Here is a 20001-nt window from a genome sequence, read left to right on the forward strand (position 1 = left end):
AGAGCAAACCGTAATTTTCTTTGTTTAAAAGTGACATAGAATTATAGTTTGATGTAACCAAAATATATGGAAAGACATGTGTACATGAAATTAAGTGTGGCTTCGTCCTAGTCACCTAATGAAGCTATACAAGATCCAAGTGCATTTACTGTCAAATATATTTCTAATGCCTTTATGCAATGAAGTGCATGAGCATATAGGAGCTTTGTAGGATCAGAGCAAGATCCATCTAATTGAGCATGGAATAGTGGTCAAGTCTTCTAGGCTAGCTCTGATTAGAAAATTTGTCCTAATATTATGGCATACAGGAAATTTCACGAACTGAAATATCTATATAAAATCATTACCCATGATTTTTGGTTAATTATTTGTATTCTGCCTTTAATCAGTGGAATCCGGTTTGGGGTTGTTGTTTTTTCCCCCCGATGAGTATGCACTGTATAAAATTTGATGACTTGTAGACGTACTGGTTGATTTCATTAGATGTAGGGAAAAATAATAAAAAATCTCAATAAAGCCTTTTTTTCCAGAAGCTTGTCTGTGATTTTGAAATAGAATTTTATGACGTCTGTACATTAAAGCTTATCTTTATCCCTTACAACATGCAACTAGGTAACGTTTTCAAACAGATGTAGTTTAGGATTTGAGTTGTTCCAAGTTTAATTCACAATTTGTACACAGCTTTCCTGAAAGTTCAGTATAGGTTCAGTCATGCATGACAACTCAGAAAGTTGAAGAAAGATTTAGAGTCCCTTGTTTTCAGATATTTCATATTTTAAAAATTTTAACCTTCGCTTGGAATGCTTTCTAATTTCCTAGTAAGAAATATTAGGTTTTAAAGTAGGTGTAAAACTCGTGACCTAAAAATAGAGAATCTTTCTGTTAAAATGTTTTTAATTTACATATTTTGATATCAGACGTTGTTTCCCTCTGGTAACAGATTCCAATTTTTTACCTTTCTGCATCACAACAAACCAAAGAAAATAGCTTCTGGTGTCCATTAGTAGGCTTCAATAATGCTCACCAGTTCTCTTTTCTGGATATTCAGTAATGGAAGGACTGGTCCAAGCTCTGTAAGATTTGAAGTATAAGAAGGGCACAATGCCATTTTTATTGGTTTTCAGTGACATATGTGGATTAAAATAAAATAGTTAAAATGCATTCTTCAAAAAAGCTGTTTTCAATAACTGATAATCTATTCTGACATAGGGATTTTGATCCATTATTACATTGAAGCTATTGGCCTATCCAAACTATTTTCAAAAAATAAAAATAAAATATCTCACTACAAAAGCCCAACTTCTCACTCATTTGGACTCCCTCGGAAAAAAAAATTAAGGGGTACACTGCAGCCCCAATCTGGCCTTTGTGTGGTGCAAAAAGAAGCCACAAAAATGGGTGCCCTAGCTGTGACAGCAACAGCATCTTTTCTCCACTTCTTTGGTGCACTTTACCATGCATTTGACGTGGTGCCGCCCACCATGTGGTTGCTTGGGTGGCATCATGCCAGTGTGGGGTCAGAGTCAGGGTGACCAGCGTGTGGTCGCCAGGCCCCCACTCTGCCCCCATGTCAGCTCTTTATGCCAGTCTGTACAATCCCTAAGTTCTCAGACCTTTCCAGCTGGGTGACAGGAGGAGGATGAAGGAAGCAAGAAAGCTGAATAGGGAATTTTGTCAATACACATTTAGATTTATAATGTGTGTGTGTGCATTTGCTCGCATGCCATCAAGTTGCATGTTGACATAGAACCCACTGACATGTAGGAAGACAGAATCAAAGTACTCCTGGCCATTCAGCATCTGTTTAAAAGCCTCCAGAGAAGGAGAATTCGAGGCAGCATATTCTACTGTCAAACAGGCTTACTATATGGAGGTTCTTCATAATGTTTAGGTGGAATCTCTTTTTCTGTAGTATGAAGACAACAATATCAGTTTAAACATTAAGAGAACAATGTTTAGAGAACAAATTCCAGCTGATTTAGATTTTGGTGTCATTAACTGAGATTTAGCAGGTGAAATATTCATGACCTTGCATTATAAAGATTTATTTCAGAAATACTTAGGAAGAACACTGAAGATTATATCTTAAAGCAGATTATGAGAAAAATAATGCTTTCATGACAGGAATAAATTATGGAAGAAATGTTTTATGGTGGCAAGACACAATATTTAGAAAAGCAGCATTAAAATGAGTATTCCTAAGAAATCAAATTATATCTTCATTTTAGTAAATATAAATAAATTTATATTGATATGGGCCAAGATTCAACTTATATTTATACTGATGCACCTTCTACTATGGAGGTTATTACATGAGGTGAAATAGAAGGACCATAGTAGGATCTATGGTGGGACCTTATCAGACAGTGTCATGACTAACCTGTTGCTGGTCATGACTGTGGTGCACCTTTTCACTGAGAGCAATAGCTGCCAGTCACACTGCTATTTCATTAGCCTCCCATTTGATAGGTTTCCAGCTGTTGTTCTGAGACTGGACAATCATGTGATCTCACTCTCCTACTCTTTTCCTCTCGCCATCCCCCTCCTTAGTATTGAGCAGTCTAGTTTTCTCCTTTTTACATTTCCTTTTCTGTTCTTCCTCTCTCTCACTAAATTGCATTACCATAATTGCTAAACTGTGTTAAAAACAAATAATTAAAAAAAAAAACACAAAAGGCACACTGGGTAGAGCAATAGGGCAGGGAACCAGGGTTAAAGAGCAGTATGGGGAAAGAGAACAGGGCCATTGATGGCAGTAATGGCCCCAGTACGGCAATTGAAGATATGTGCAAAAAGCCATGCTCCCAAACTGGTATGTATCCATTTGCTTTTATTAACATAATTGCAGCAAGAACAGGGCTTATGTAATAATTACATCAGCAGAACTGAGAGTGATGATAACCCTATGCATTGTGCTTCCCTGAGTGTCCTCCCACCCCCCAAAAAATACCCTGCCCCATAGGCCCAGAAAAACCTCTAGAGCTAGTTCTTGGCTGATGCTAAGGGCTGTCAATTCTGCCATGACATCACAATGTTGCCTTAATGCCTTCATATACATGTAAGCTTTGTCTAAAGAGAAGTCCTTTATATATTTACCTGGAAGTGCCCTCAAATAATGAGATTCAGGTTTTAGTAGACATGTATAGATATTGTAGTTGTCTTTTGACAACTCACAAATGGCTTAGTCATAATACGAGCAACAAAGAATTCGTTCTATGGTGCTCATATTGCGTCCGCTGAGTCGTGTCCGGCAGAGTTGTTCAGGGTGGTCAGGGAGCTAACTCAGCTCCCTCCTGCCCTGAACCAGATCCTTGAACCTTCTAAGGCCTGCTGTGACCGGTTTAACGACTTTTTTGCGGATAAAACCTCTCGTATAAGCGATGGTCTGAACGCCGATATTATAGCAGAACCTAGGGTAGAAGTGTCCGGAGCCTCCGTGGACTATGTTAAACTGGATCAGTTTGAGTTGGTGAGTACCGAGGATGTGGACAAGATCCTCGGAAGTGTTCGGAAAACAACCTGCTCTCTTGATCCCTGTCCCTCTTGGTTAGCGGCCCAGGGGGGACCGGCGGTAACATCAGTGTTACGCTGGATAATTAACACATCTTTGAGGGATGGGCTATTTCCATCTCAACTTAAATTGGCCATTGTAAGACCTATTTTAAAAAAGCCCTCCCTCGACCCCCTGGTACACAATAATTATCGGCCTGTCTCGCTGCTACCATTTTTGGGAAAGGTGATTGAGAGAGCGGTTGCGATCCAGCTTCAGGCGGTCTTGGATGAAACGGATTATCTGGACCCATTTCAAACTGGCTTCCGGGCGGGTTATGGGGTTGAGACGGCCATGGTCGCCCTGGTCGATGATCTCCGTCTGAGCATCGACAGGGGAAGCGTGTCCCTGTTGGTGCTCTTGGACATCTCAGCGGCTTTCGATACCATTGACCATGGTATCCTTCTGGGACGCCTGGCAGAGGTGGGGATCGGGGGCACTGCGCTCCAGTGGTTCCGCTCCTACCTCTCCGGGAGGTCCCAGATGGTGCAGCTGGGAGACGTGTGCTCTGATGAGAGGCCCCTTAAAACTGGGGTCCCTCAAGGAGCCATTCTGTCTCCCATGCTATTTAACATTTACATGAAACCGCTGGGAGAGATCATCCGGAGACATGGGGCGCGGGGTTATCAGTACGCTGATGACACCCAAATCATTTTCTCTATGTCTCCAACTGATGCAGTGACTGGGGATGGAGTCTCTCCTCTTGTGGCCTGTCTGGAGTCAGTAATGGGCTGGATGAGGGAAAACTGACTCAAATTGAATCCAGAGAAAACGGAGGTACTTGTGATAGGTTCCCCTGGTCCAGGAATGGCGGTGGTTCCACCTGTCCTGAACGGGGTCACGCTCCCTGTGAAGGACTCCGTGCGCAGTCTGGGGGTGCTTCTTGATTCGTCGCTTCATCTGACTCCTCAGGTGAATGCGACGGTCAAGAGCACCTGTTATCAGCTTCGGCTGATTCGCCAGCTGCGCCCATACCTGGCCCAGAGGGACCTAGAAACTGTTGTACATGCTCTGGTAACTTCGAGACTGGATTTCTGCAATGTACTCTACATGGGGCAACCCTTATACCAAACTCGGAAGCTGCAAATGGTGCAGAACATGGGAGCCCGGCTGGTCACTGGTGCTCCCAGGCCCAGCCATATAACTCCGGTGCTGAAAGACCTCCATTGGCTGCCCATCCGCTTCCGAGCTCAATATAAGGTGTTGGTAATTACCTATAAAGCCCTAAATGGCTTGGGCCCAGGATACCTAAAGGACCGCCTCTCCCCGTACATTCCGCCTCGCACCCTCAGAACGTCTGGGCAGCAGCTACTGAAGGTGCCTGGGGCTAGGTTAGCCTCCACTACACGGAGGACATTCTCCACAGCTGCCCCAGCCCTTTGGAACACGCTGCCCACTGAGCTCCGCTCGTCTACCACCCTGGCCCAATTCAGGAAGGACCTGAAAACCTTCCTGTTCCAACAGGCATTCCCCGAATAAAATCCTGTGGGCCTCCCTCCTCTTCCGTGGCCAAGAGGTTGGGCTATGGGGCTTTTTGTTTGTCTATTATGGTTTTTTTTATTGCTTATGTATTTTAAATTGTTATAATTGTACTATGTTTTTAATTTGATGTAAGCCACCCTGATCGTGGGAAGGGCGGGATATCAATAAAATTTTATTATTTATTATTATTATTATAAATAATTATAAAAAAAATAAAAGATTCAGTCTCATCTTCATCTGGAAACAGGCTGCTCCCTAAGGAGCTTATTGCATGGACAAATAACCCAGTGGGATGTAGCCAGGTTGCGGGATGCAGGTGGGAATTATCACACATAATTTGCCATCAATTCCACTGGGCAAGTGCAGCTCAGCTGCATCCCTGCTCCCAGGCACGCTTTGGAGACAGCATTTCAAAGTCAGAAAGCTCCAGGCCTTGAAAAGCAATCTCCGAAACATGCCTGGGAATCGGGATGCAGTTGGGCTCCACCGCCCAGTGGAATTGGTGACAAATTACGTGCGATAATTCCTGGCTGCATCCCACTGGAGTTCAGTCGGGTTTTTTGTACGTGCCATAAGCTCCTAAGTCTGATCAGGAGATCTTTTCATGATCAGTAGTTTCTCTATTCATTGTATATAATACAAATAATTAAAAAAGAGTTCTAAGTTGTCATGAAGAATTTTTCAGACTCTGGGATACAAACACAGGGAATTTGAGCTGTAGCAAATGATGTAATTTGAAACAATTGTCCTGAAAATTGTGTATCTCTCGCAGGGGTAGAGCAAGTACAGCCTACAGGCCAGATGTGTTCCATAAACACCACATTGGCCAATAAACACCACTCTTTGGCCCTTGAAATTGCCAGAAATCCAGGGCCTCCGTTTTTGTTTAAGTGGGTTGATTTTCAGGTGATTTTATACCTGAAAATGGTCCACCATTCATCACAACTGCTTGCAAATGTGGCAATTTACCTGTCACAACTTTAAATACTTTCCAAACTCCACCCAAATAATAAAAAATGCTGAACATTGGTTGAAAGTAGAACCCAGAAGTGATGTACATCACCTCTGATGTGCCACTGATATGTCAAAGTAGGCCACAGAAGGGTCACAAAAATCACCCCCATCCCTCACACATTTGTCACTCCTGTTATGTTTTTACTGCAGTTTGATGTTTTGAAATATGCTGAAATAAAATATCATAACCAGCCTTCTTGAGATGCTTGCGAATATTATACATGTCCATTTTGATCACACTGAAGATAGCAACCCAAAGACCACCTGCTGCCACTTTGTATCATCACCATTAGCAATGTAATTCTTCACTTATTTTATTAGATGTTATTTTATTACTGCACATGCATTCAACCAGTAATTTATAAAGCTGAAATGAATGCACATGCTGCATTAAAGTGAAAAAAATGAATATAAACCTATTCAGGACTTTGAATATTGAAATAGCAAGATCAAAATAGACATATTGGGAATGAAGAAATGCACAAGTAGATGCTAAACAGCATGATGAATATTGTTGCATTTATAATTTAGTGCCTATGGTGCAAAAACAGATTCATGCTTTAATCTTTAGGCAGGAGAGAGAGAAAGGAGGTATTTTTTACAAAAGTATTCTCTGGTAAAACTGCTTTGGCCAGAGCACAGCTTGTACTGCAGTCTTTACATATAATGAATTATTTCTGTGTGGAATAGTCAGTTCTGTGGGCACATAATAAAGGTTACAAAAATGAACTAAGAAATTGAGAAGAGAAGCTGAATAAGAAATTCTATTTTGAATCAAGGTTGATATAAAAAGAGGGCAATGCATTCCTTGGCTATGATTAGATCTGGCAGTTATATTATCCCTAATAACTTGCTTTCTAAGACAGAAGTGAAAAGTTATTTTTTGGTTGGCTGAATGAATTATATCATCCAAGTAAGAGTCTATAGCCAAACATTGGTTTTTAAAAAATCTAACACACACACAAGTGAAGTCCAGTTGAAAAGTAATGATAGCATAGAGTGAAAAGGGGGAAAATAATATCACTTAGAATTTATTATCTATTCTGTCATCCAGTCTTTAATAGGAATGACTTTGTAAGTGGTTTCAGTGTTAAAATACATAAATTAGCTATGATATAGAACAGGGGTAGGCAACCTATGGCCCGCAAGCCGGATCCGGACTGGCCAGGCCTTGGGACCGGCCCCAGCCCGGTCCTGCCACCGATTGCCACCGGGGCCTTTGGCCTCTCGTGCCAGGACAAGGGGCCTTTGGCCTATCAGGAGGAGGCGGGCAAGCGGCGAGCAAGGGGGGCAAGCGGCGGGCAAGGGGGAGCAAGCGGGGGCAAGCGGCGGGCAAGGGGGGCAAGGGGGGACAATTGTCTATAGAAGCCTCAGAAACATGCATTTATATTAACATTTTTTTCGCATGTCCTCCATTTTTAAAAAAAACGTGTCCTCCATTTGAAAATTTTGTCCTACATTTGTCCTGGTTTATGTGTGTGTGTGTGTGTGTGTGTGTGTGTGTGTGTGTGTGTGTAATTATTTAATTATTTATTTTTTGGCTTCGGCCCCCCAGTTGTCTGAGGTACAGTAACCCAGCCCCCGGGTCAAAAAGGTTGCCTACCCCTGATATAGAACGTTATTGCTAGGAAAATTTCCACCAAGATAAGTCAGATTCCTCCCCACTTCAAAGCATGAATAAAGCAATACTGTTGTGCATTGTTTTATCTATGTATAGGGATATTAGTTAAGCATGAGACCAAAGGTTATATTAAAAATGTGTGATGTGTGTAAAATGTATAAAAACTTGTAAAAAAAATGTGCTAACCTTTTCTGCTTTCCTGTTTCCATTGGCATAGTACAACTAAAGGGCTGTCCTCACAGGCCCAAAGGCCCATCTTCTCTCTGGCTTCATGTTGCACTATTTGGACAATGCAAGGCAATACCAGATGCCTGTCCAGCAGTCCTGATCTTATCCCTGCATGCAGGGGCCTTAGTGCAGGTCAAAATTATCTGCAATTTGCCACTGAATTTCTCTGAAACTCTATGGCAAACTCTGGCCAACCACATGGGCCTGTGCATTACCTTCCTCTGCCATTACCACTACTGAGCAGACCCCGTTGCCATTTCTGATGTGGAAATGGGGCACCTGTCCATATAGGCATAGCCAGGTACCCCATTTCACAATAGACACGGTGACAAGGGTCTGCTTAGTATGCAATGGTGGAAGGAGGTAGGGGGAACATGGTGGTTGTGGGTCCATGGCTTAGCAAGGGCTGGTATATAAACATCCATGTTTCCCCATACCGGTACATGCTATATTGGCCCGTTTTCTCAGCCCCCTACTTTGTGCACTGATGCCGCAGTGGATTTGCCCATCCCACTGATGTCAGGAACAAACACAAACCAGATACACAGTACAATGAAAGCAGGATACCTAGTAAGTTAAACAACTTAAGAATGTCATTTTTATAAAAAAGCAGAATTATTTTTATTATATATAATTCACTCTTAATTGAAGGGGCAGCTAGTAAGTGTGACTTTTGGTGAGTGAACTGATGTGAGGGTGCAAAAAAGGTTAAGCCACTCTTCTCATGCACCATAGCTGGGAAGGAAGAAAGTGGCCATTCTAAGCACATTTTTCTTTTTTAAAATTGTGCATGAAATAACATGGAGTTTAACCTTCTGGAGAATAAAGCTTTTTCCAGAAAAATGTAAATAAGAAGAACAATATTTGTACAGTCCTCCCTTCCCTTACACATGGGATCTGTCCGGACCTCCCCATGTAAGGGAAAAAATGCGGATGCTCAAGCCCCATTCAAATGAATGGGGCTCGTGCCCGTGGTGTGGCGGCGGCATGCACAAGTGTTTTCAGCAGTGCAGACCTGTAGCTGGATTTATGCAAAGATATGTGACAATTGACCAGTTCTTAATCCCACTGATGTCTGTGACAATACTTGATAGAATTCAGCAGGAGAAGAATTTGGTTCTGTGCCTGATCTGCTGGAGAGAATGTGATAATGGAACCTCAGGGTCTTGCAAACCACAGGATCCTTTGCTATGGAAATTGATTTCAGGAAAAGCAGACACTTTAGATTGCTTCACATATATTCACCAGAGTATGAGCAAATCTGATGTTTTCTATTCTTGTTTGTTGCTGCTGCAACTGTCCTTACTGATGATTTATTTTCTTGGAACAATAGCTTTGGAATCTGTGTGTGTGTGTGTGTGTGTGAGAGAGAGAGAGAGAGAGAGAGAGAGAGAGAGATTTACATACACTTTAAGAAGAACTACCAACACAGTAGAATCACATCTCAAAACCTTGAGCAATTTTTGTGATATATCCTTACCTACACAAAATAGACAAGACATATAAATGATTGCAGCATTTTTTTGCCATGTAATTAATTCTTTTTTGCTGGAAATAGTCTAATGCTTTTATGCTGGAAATTTTTTCACTCTGTATTTATTATTCACAATCTCATAAGCCACTAACAAGTTTTCATAACAGGTTTTCTTTTTTTTTCTTTTCTATTTTTTATTAAAGTATATTCCACAATACAATACATACTATATCATACATCATGAACAATTTTCTCCTAAAGAATTATATATTTGTAAGGTTTTCTTATATATTTGGTATTAAAGGACTACTTTGCACCTGATGACTGAAGGGAGAAGGACAGGTTGAAAAGTTACCTTTAAGAATAAGTATAAGAGCAAGCCACCCATAACTGACCATTGGTACGATGATACAGTACTCAGTTATGGATGATTCTAGCATGTAGTTATATTTATTTTCTTAAATGTAACTTGCCAAGCTGTGCAAGAGAGATCTATACAAATACAGTGGGACCTTGTTATCTGATGACATTTGGGTCCAGGATCCCCCATGGATAATGAAAACCATGGATGTTCAAGTCCTATTAAATATAGTGGCATAGTAAAATAGTGTCCCTTATATCAAATGGCAAAATCAAGGTTTGCTTTTTTGGAATATTTTCAAGTCGTAGATGCTTGGATCCATGGATAAAAAATCCATGGATAAGGAGGGCCAACTGTACTAGAGTGCATCTAGACAAGTTTTATTGTGTAATCCCAGAGCTATCGCTACTGGGAGGAGCAAAATTAGGGCATTTCCCATCCAAATAGGAATTCTGCTACCCCATTAAATTTCCCTTTATGTCCCAAATATCTAGCACTGCAAAGAGTGATAGACTGAAAACCATTCATACCTAGGAGTCTTATTTACTATTCCCATGATAACTGTGCCTGCCCCTTTTCTTTGGATTCTGCAAGGCTAGAAATCTGGTGACTGAGAGAAAATTTTGGTGCGGGGAGGGGGGGGCAGAAATCTAGGCCCCAGTAGTTTCATTCTTGCAAACTCATGCACAGATTAGTAGGGAGAGTGAAGAATTAATTCTCAGACGAGTAAATTCTTGTTTGGCAGAGATTTGGTGAAAAGGCAGCTTTTTCTAATAGACAGTTTGAAACAGGATCATTTTTTCTGTGTCTTCTATAACTCCAAGGCAATCCATGAAGCACCTTGATTTTCTTTAGGTCACTTCAGGAAAGTCTTGCTTCACCTTAGAAAAAGCCCAGGTTGCCTTGAAGAAGCCCATTTTGTTTCTGGATCTACTTTGTCCAAAGAAGATAGGTCCTTAGTCATTGTGGACTAAAATGAGGAGTTAGGGACTAAACAGCCTGCCCCTTTTCTTGCAGGATTGGGGCCACGGCAACTACACATCACAGCCCTAATCCAGCATTTTTCCTCCCCTAAAAAGAACAGCAAAATGCCGCTCCTTTTGGAGTCGGGAAAAGGACTTTCTGGCGCTCTTTTTGGCATTTATCATCTGGATGCCATGCCAAAGGAGCTCTGTGATGCTGGCCATCATGTGGTCGGGTGGATGGCATGATGCCAGCGTTAAGACAACATTGAGGTATGCGTTTTGTGGACACCATGCCCCCACACTACCCCAAGGCTGGCATTAAACACCAATCTGTTTAGCCCCTTAGATAAGCATTGCAGCATAGTACAACAGTATACTTAAACTTTCAAAATACAATATGAAAAATTTGGTACTTGATTACTTTTTTTATTCGATTCCACATGCTGCACTGTTGAGGGAAGGTGACGAGTTGAAGGAAACAAAAGCTTCCCAAGCACTGAAAGGCATGTTGATTAAGAGCTACAGGAGTAGAATTCAGGAAGGCCCAAAATAAAGTACCACTTTATTTTTTTAAAAAAATGAGTCCTATTTCCCCATGCTTCTGAGGAAGCAAGCTCAAGTCTCTAAAAGCTCATACTACCAACTTCTCTCTTTCAGTTAGGGGCAAAACAGACTGTGCTATTGTGCTCCCATCTGGGCGGCTTCAGAACACAGCATTTTGACACCACACACCCTGAAGCCACCCAGAAGCCGGCTTCCAGCAACCCACACATGGGCTGACTTCTGGGCATCTTGGGGTCATGGTGGTTACATGCTGCAAGTCCCCAATACGCTCAGGAAGCTTCTGTGGGGCTGCAGAAGAGCAGCTAAAAATGGCTTTTCTGCAGCCAAAAAAGGAGCAGCTGTCACCATGATGGATTGGGGCCTTGGCATGCAACTGCCATGGCTCAGTCCATCTTCAGGTAGGGCAGCTTTATGCCAGGCCATCTATTTCAGCCCTTAGTCTCAAAAGTGCTATAAGATCCCTTTGCTACTTCCCTAGTTTTTTTGATGTCTCTCTGATCCATATGCAGGGGAGGATATAAATTTGTCCATGTTTTTAACTCTGATAAGTCCAGAATAGAATATAAGCGTTAGTCAGGAACTTTTCCCCCATTCATCTGCCCTGCTGGGACTCATCTTTTCCCCCAGCAGTCTTGCTGACTTTAAGGGTAGAAGGTGGAAAAACAGGAGGTAAAATTAGGCTTGGCCCTGATTGTCCATTGTTCTCTTTAACTTTCCAGTTAGAGCTTTACAAGCCTGTACTGAAAGAAGCATGTTATTGTTTGTGAAGGCAAGGCCTAGGAAGCCACTCTATTTATATTGTAAAGGTTGATTAAAGATCGTATTGGATCTATGTCAATTTTATCTACAGTCCAGAATATAGTGCAGGTTTGGGTGGGTTGGTGGCTGGGGATTCAAAGCTTGCTGTTGGTGAAGTTATTCAAATACTACTATTTAGATGAGGTGAACAATGCTGTTTTAATTGAGTTTTCATTTTTATTTTTTAATTGAGTTTCACCTGTATTTTATTACTGTTAGTCACCTTGAACCCCATTCTTGGTAGCAACTCAGGGGGGAAATAATTACAATTACAAGACATAAGTTTGATTTCTGCAAATGAACTGAGCATATTGAAAACCTGGCAAACCATTCACGCATTGAAGGCTAGTGTCTCTGATGTTAGTAGGGTGGTGGGCATGCTCAAGGTTTTTAGTCTTTAAAGAGTTATCCAAAGTACTCAAACCCAGTCCCAAAATAGATCGAGCTCCTTATATATGACATTTAAAGTTCCATTTAAAATCCAGAGCAGATTAACCATTGGAGATGTTGGAATCACCTGAAGTGGAGGTACCCTAAATTAAAAACCTAAAAATGCAGATTAAAAGTGTAGATAGGCTGCATTAAAAATATAGATAGCCTATAACTAGTATGCTGGTGTAAGTATGTAAACATTTTTAATGTTAGTATTCAAAGGGATCTTGTAGCACCTTTAATTGTGCAAAAGTCTTTGTAGCATAAGCTTTGTAGACTTGCAGCTGTTCCACACTACAGCAATAAAACAATTTGACACCACTTTAACAGTCATGGATCCATCCTGTGTTATCTTGGAATTTGTACTTTGGTGAAGTAATTGGCCTAGTCTATCAGAGAGCTGTGAGGGCTCACCAAACTCCAAATCCCAGGATTCTATAAGATAGAGTCATGCCTGTTAAAGTGATGTCAAGTTGCTTTATTTCTGAAGTGTGGATATACACATGGTCTACTTCAGGTCTATGAAAGTTTATGCTACAACTTATTTTACACCATTGGCCCCAAAGATGCTACAAGATTCCTTTCCATACTGATATTCAAGACTAATTTTGTAATGCCAAGTTAGCCAAGAGAGGAATATATCTGCCAGTAAATAGTTGATACATTGCTCTTCCGAGCCTAAGAACCTTACAATAGTCTGGCTCACAAATCTCTCTCTTAATATAAAAAGGACAATGTGAAACATGTTATTTTTATTTTTCAGTTGACACCATTCCATCTGCCCTCAAGGCAATGTCTTTGTACAGGAGCTCTGGTAAGGTCAATAAATTAATGAGAGGTGTGGTTAAAGTAGATGATTTCATGCTATTTGTATATTAATTTTACTTTGTTTTAAGGTGGGGTTTATATCATTTCATAACAGTATGGTTTTTAAATTTCTCAGTTAAAATATCTGCTACAACTGTTTAAATATTTGAGAAAGTTCAATTCAATCAAGTCTCTTCTGTCATCACTTAAAGAACACCATAAACAATTAAGGAAGCAGCAAGACCACATCTATACTGCTGTTAGGTGCTTCTTTATTATTCTTTATTATTCTTTAAAAAAATTATGTAACCCACCAGAATTTCTGTATCAAGCTACTGTGGCAGCAGTTCTTTACTAACAATGAATGGTGGATGGGCAAGACTGTAATTCTTAAGGGTCACCAAGTTGTTGTTTGCCTGGGAGGGGCGCCGCCACAATAAAACCAAGATCCTCATATAGAAGAAAGGCCACAACTTTATTAAACAAACAGCAACCAAGGTAGGGTTGGCCCAGTGCATGAGGTCTGGATCTGGAACAACGTACAACCTGGTTGTTCGGCGAACCAAAATGGCTGGTCACAGCCATGCTTTGGGATGACATAGGGGGGCTATGAAAACACCATCTCGCAGACATGCAACCAGCCAAACCCCTGTTCACCTGGAGGCGCTGCCATGATGTGGCCCTTGCAATGGCCACAATGCATGCCCTCAGTGCACCCATGTCCCAAAGGACTCCCGATCCAGTGCTATGCAGCCCTGGAAACCACACCCACTTGGCTGAGTGGAGATTCATATCCTGCTCTCCAGAATTGTAGTCTAACACTCAAGTCGCTACACCAGACTGGCTCTCTTCACACCATGCTGGATCTGTTGTTTTATATATAAAAAAAATTCCAGCACATACATAGTGTTTCATATTCATATTCCAATTGGGGAAACAGCATATTTGCCAATTTCTCTTGAAATGTCTTTTAAAAAAATCAAACTAATCTAGTTATCTTACTTATACTAGCCTTTAACAACCACTATGGAAGCAAATGTAAATGCCTTACATTTAAACTGGAAGGTGTTTCTGAGATTGTGGACAGAAGAATCCAGGAGGCATATGACTTGTCAGTGGTCTCAGAGAATTTAGAAATCTTGCAGAAATAATTCAGTTTGACACCAATTTAACTGCCTTGGCTCAGTGCTCTGGAATTCTGGGAACTGTAGTTTTGTATGACTTTTCACCTTCTCTGTCAGAGGGCTCTGGTGCCACAACAAACTACAAACCCAGAATTCCATAGCATTGACCCATGGCAGTTGAAGTGCCATCAAACTGGAATATTTCTGCAGTGCAGATGCAGCCCTGGAAAAATTTCCTCTGGAATGCTGTGTTGCCTTCTGTGACACATTTGTCTGGCAGCTGGACCAATTCAAAGTACTTAAACCAAACAGAATCTTCTCTTCTGCATTGAAAAATGTGTTATAGATAAAGAAATTTCCATATATGAAGAGCACATTCACTCTGTTTCACTGTGGAGTTTTTTTTCCTGCACTCCCCCCCCCCTACTTTGAAGATTTCATTTATCCTGCCTGTTCATAGTTCAACTAAATTCATAATGCTCAAGTAGTTGTACTTTAAAGGATAATGAGATTATAACAGGAGATTGGGACATTTGCTAGCTACATGCCACTGGCTGGGTGGTGGGTATAAATTGCAAGCAGGCAAGAAGATGCAGTGTTGGTTCATTTGGTTAGATCAGCATGCCTGTGCAAGCATGGTCTCCCAAGGCATTGATAGGTTGGGTACCTGAGGCCATGTATCTTCATCTCCCTCACCTTTCACTCCATTTGGTCATCTGTCTAACACCCCCTTGTTCAGTATAGGCTTTTTGCTGATCACATTGGCACAAAGTAAAAACATTTGGTCCCCAGAATTTGGGAGGGTAGTTGCTTACATGTCAGGTTTAACTGGTCTCCTTTAATTTGATATATACTTAAATAATAATATCAATTAAGATTGAATCTACATTGCAGACACTCTGACAATGTTTTAACTGCCCTGGCTTGATACTATGAAACTGTGGGATTTATAGTTTTGGGAAACACAACAAACCACAACAAACTACAAATCCCAGGATTCCATAGGAAGGAGCAGTGACATTTAAAGCAATGTCAGACTGCAGTAATTCTGCATTGTGGCAGTAGCCTAGATTAGTTCAGTCTAGTTTATATTTTAGTTAAATACAGTATTAATATACATCAGCTTGTCTCAGTCACATTTGCTTGGCAGAGGTATGCAGGAATTTTATAGGGTGGTTCACAGTGGAAATCTTAGTGTCTCATGGATTAGGAATCATTTCTGGATTCAATCTTCTTCACTCATTTAGAATTCTGGGGCATGAGGAATAAGTAACAAGGCAAGTACCCCAACATTGGTATCGATGTGGGCCCAGTGAGGGACATTGACTCAACCCATTATTATTGGGCTTGTTGCCTGTTTTAACAAGTCTGGATGCAGTGGAATGGCAGGTTAACGTCAGGTGAGATATGAGGAGAATTTAATACTGTATCAAAGACAAAGTATGTTTAACATGTATCCCATAACCATGTGAAAAAAATTCTGGGATTAATTAGACACAGCAATAAATTTATAGGCTAAAAATAAATTTATCACCCCTTAATGTAATTTAGAATGCATAGATAATGAGATGTGCCAATATATTTTTAAAGAGCAGGAAATGAGTCCAGTCTTGTAGTGGCAATAAAAAGTCGCCATTTAACCTCTTAAATGATATGTCTTATAGAAAGATCTAACATCAAGATATCCTGTATAAATGTAATAACAGAATTGGCCAAATGCAATAGTACAGTGATTCTCAAACCTTTTACCCTTATGACCCCCTTTACATCTACATGTCACCACCACCACCACCCCTCCCCCACACACTCAACATGATATATGAATAAACAATATTTTGTTTTAGTGTGCGATTTTGCAGACTGCTTCTTTGCATATCTATCTGCAGCAGAGGCTGGCAGTAAAGAGCTTTATAAGAGAAAAAAACATATGTGTCTCCACAGAGGGTGGAAAAATGTGTTAATTCTTGTCATTACTAGGAACTAGCAGGAAATTGTCATGGAACCTTGGACTGTAAATGCATGGTGGTTGACTAGCTAAGAATCCCAATAGCAGACACTGGATGCTTATGCTCATGGTAATGGCCAGCTTGCTAGAAACCATATTCTTGTCATCTGCTGGCTAAGGCTGGCATTGTGCTGCCTCCTGTTGGTATCTGAGTAAAAGACTCAACCTCACATCATCATCTGCTATATTATTACAGCCATAAGTTTCTTAAAGAAATTTATTGGCCTGTTACAGACTGCCAAAATAAAGCTGCTTCGGGTCTATTTGGAGGTATGCTGTTTAAATGATGCATGCATCCTAAGAATCCAGAAGCTGCACCAAAGCTGCACTCCAGTGCTTAGGAATGGAGTGTGGCTTTGGTGCGACCTCCGGACTCTTAGGACCCATGCATCATTTAAATAGCATACCTCCAAAGAGACCCGAAGCAACTTTATTTTGGCAGTCTGTAATATGCCATAGTTTCATATTTCACAAGTTGTTAGTTCCTATAAGTACTCTTTAAAAAATATGAAGCCACAGTAAGATTTGTTTTTAAAAAAATCTGGAAAGGGATAAAGAAAGTCCTAAGTGATTCGAAATAATCAATAGCTGCTCAAACTTTCAATGTTGTCTAATTATCAGCAGATTTTGCTAGTTGCTTCACAGGACAGTCCTTTTAGATTCCATAAACTCTGGAGCATGTGATAAGTTATCAACAACGTTTTGTTCTAAATCAGGCTTGTTGATTAGCCTGTTGCCAATACTACTGGACATTTTGTAAAGAATTTATAATGTTACAAACCCATGTGTTCCTTCAATTGTAATAAATTTCAGCAGTCCTACAAGCAGATATTTCGCTCTGTCCTGAGGCACCTCATCCTTCTGATTTATCCTTGTCTATGACTTGGCATAAACTAATGAGAAGAAGTACAATGCAAATATTGGTATCTTTAAATGTATTGCTTTCAGTGGGGTGTTTTTTGTCTTAGGAGCCAGGGATTCTCTGATACAAATGAGCAATCCAATTATTTCTAGTAATACAGCCTACTGATGTAAATAATGACTTAAATTAGTTAGAAGTAGAGTAAACACATTGAATCAATGGGACATACAGAAGTATTCAATAATTCTCCTGTAGATGCAAATAATAGCTGAGTTTAACCCAATGTTTGTATCTGACACATTATTGGATGTATTAGTGACCGTCTTGAGCATGACAACACATATATACATTTGACATGAATTATTTTCAAAAGGTAGTGAAAGTATATGAAAATACCATCAATTCCCCATGAGTCTGCATATGCAGAAATAAAACCACATGGATATGAAAGAAGCTGAACTAGCTTTCTATCATTCCTGATACTGTGCTCTCCTACTGTGCCCTTTAAAAGATTTTGGACTTCAGCTCCCAGAAGCCTCAGCCATGTTGACCAATACTCTGGGATTCTGGGAGCTGAAGTCCAAAATCCCTTAAAGGGCACAGTTTGGGGACCACATAGAAACAAATTTGTTAAGTTAGCTGTAAGTGCCCAATACCATCCATTTCAATATGTCTGCTCTAAGTAGGGGGGGAAAACTATTTTAGCATTATGCCTTTTACCCATTTACCAGAGTTTGTGTGGATTATTCAAGCGTACACACTGTTAGTTGTGTACAATTGCTTGAGTATAATTCAAGAAACAAAAAGAAGAAATGCTGATACTTATAGTTTCCTTCCACTGGTAGGAAACTGAAAGATACTAATGCCTTCTCCCCATAATATGCCCACAGCTCTCACATCGGAAGAAACCATAAAATGTATATAATCTATATATGAGCTTCTTTTACAGCTTTGTAGCCCCTCATATATACAGTGGACCCATGTTATACGCTGGGGTTTGGTTCCAAGATCCCCTATGGATAACAAAACACATGGATGCTCAAGTCCCATTAAATATTATGACATAGCAAAATGGTGTCCCTTATAAAAATTGGAAAATCAGGGTTTGATATTTGAAATTTATACCTTTTTTTGAACATTTTCAAACCATGGATGCTTGAATCCATGTATAAAAAATCCGTGTATAAGAAGGGCCGACTGAACATCCTGGAGCAGAAATAGCAGTTTTGCAATTTTATAACCTTTTATTAATTCTCAAAAGTATAGGATTTTTTTTTACAGACTTTACAGGACAGTAGTGAAATATGTAGAAATATTTTTGTTGATAGTGTCTTCTGCTCCATCCATAAATGCTCAAACAGCTGTGTTCCCAACAGAATAATATTTTTTTATCTTTCTTTTCTGCCTGATGTAGTTCTGAGTAGGAGGTATAGTCTATTTTTTGTGATTTGTTTTGAAATGCACATCAGGTATTTGTGTCATCCCTGGTATTTTTAAATTTAACCAGTCTTTGGCTAAAAAGGGAGAGAAATCATCTGAATAATGCAAGTGAGAATAAGACCATATTTATAGTTAGTAAGCACATACAACATAGAATATTATGATTCAATGGCAAAGGGTCAATAAACAAACAATCTGAGAGAAGCTAATTATACTGATGAAAATATAGCCTCTTTTGTCTAACAGATGCTGCTGAATTATTGTTCAGATCCCATGTAATTTTATCTTATGAAAACCAGTCTACAAGAAACCACTAAACATGGAGATTATGGTTAGGTCATTAATAAAAATGTAATAACTCATCCCTGCTCTGTGCTGCCTGTCCGCCACTCAGATATCATATCAGCACTAGGATGCTACGTATTCGTTTTGACAGAAGCAGTGATTACAGAACAATTGTCACACACACATGCACCCCAAAACTAAGTACATTTTAGATTATGCTCTTCTGTGAAATCAAATTTGGCACACAGTTGCAAAACAATTGTAATAAAAATGTTGTGGAGAAATGAATAGAAAAAACTAAGATGCATACGCAAATAACATTCATATAGTAACATACTTCTTACTTTTTTCAGTAATAGTATGGATAATGATAATCTGTAAAATATATCCAGCAGGATTCAGTGTATTGTATCATGACTATCCAGGATTCTTCAGTAACATGCTATTTCACAGCTATAGCATGTTATAGAGGTTGAGTCGCCCTTATCCAAAATGATTGGGTTCAGAACTGTTTTGAATTTCAGTTTTTGGGGGATTTTGGAATACCTGTATTTGCATATTTGTATACAATGAGATTATCTTGGAGATGAGGGCCAAGTCTAAACACAACATTTATGTTTCATATATACTTAATACGCATAGCCTAAAGGTAATTTTATATAATATTTTAAAATGTGTGCATGAAACAAAGTTTGGGTACACTGAACCATCAAAAAGCAAAGGTGTCACTATCTCAGCCATGAAGTCTCCTTATGAAATGAAACTGCATTTAGCTAGAAACAGAAGTGAAAACGTCTTCACAGCAATAAAAGACAAAATGAGGGGGATTGAGAATTTGACACTCATTCATGTTATGATAACCATAATTTATTGATATATTTCAGTGTGCATTTTTTCTATTTATGTGTGTATACTAGCTATTTTATTTTTTATTTTTTGTTGAATCAACAATGACCGTACAACTTCTAAAACCCTTTTCCTTTGTTTTA

At 39.9% G+C, this 20001-nt stretch overlaps 1 protein-coding gene across 2 annotated transcripts in view; it reads left to right on the forward strand.

Moving 5' to 3' along the window:
• KCND2 (potassium voltage-gated channel subfamily D member 2) overlaps positions 1-20001 on the forward strand; it is a 332570-nt gene that overhangs the window by 24684 nt on the left and 287885 nt on the right. The gene's annotated exons all lie outside the window — the stretch shown is intronic.

The sequence above is a fragment of the Sceloporus undulatus genome, chromosome 5, assembly GCF_019175285.1.
Source record: "Sceloporus undulatus isolate JIND9_A2432 ecotype Alabama chromosome 5, SceUnd_v1.1, whole genome shotgun sequence".
Classification (NCBI taxonomy): domain Eukaryota; kingdom Metazoa; phylum Chordata; class Lepidosauria; order Squamata; family Phrynosomatidae; genus Sceloporus; species Sceloporus undulatus.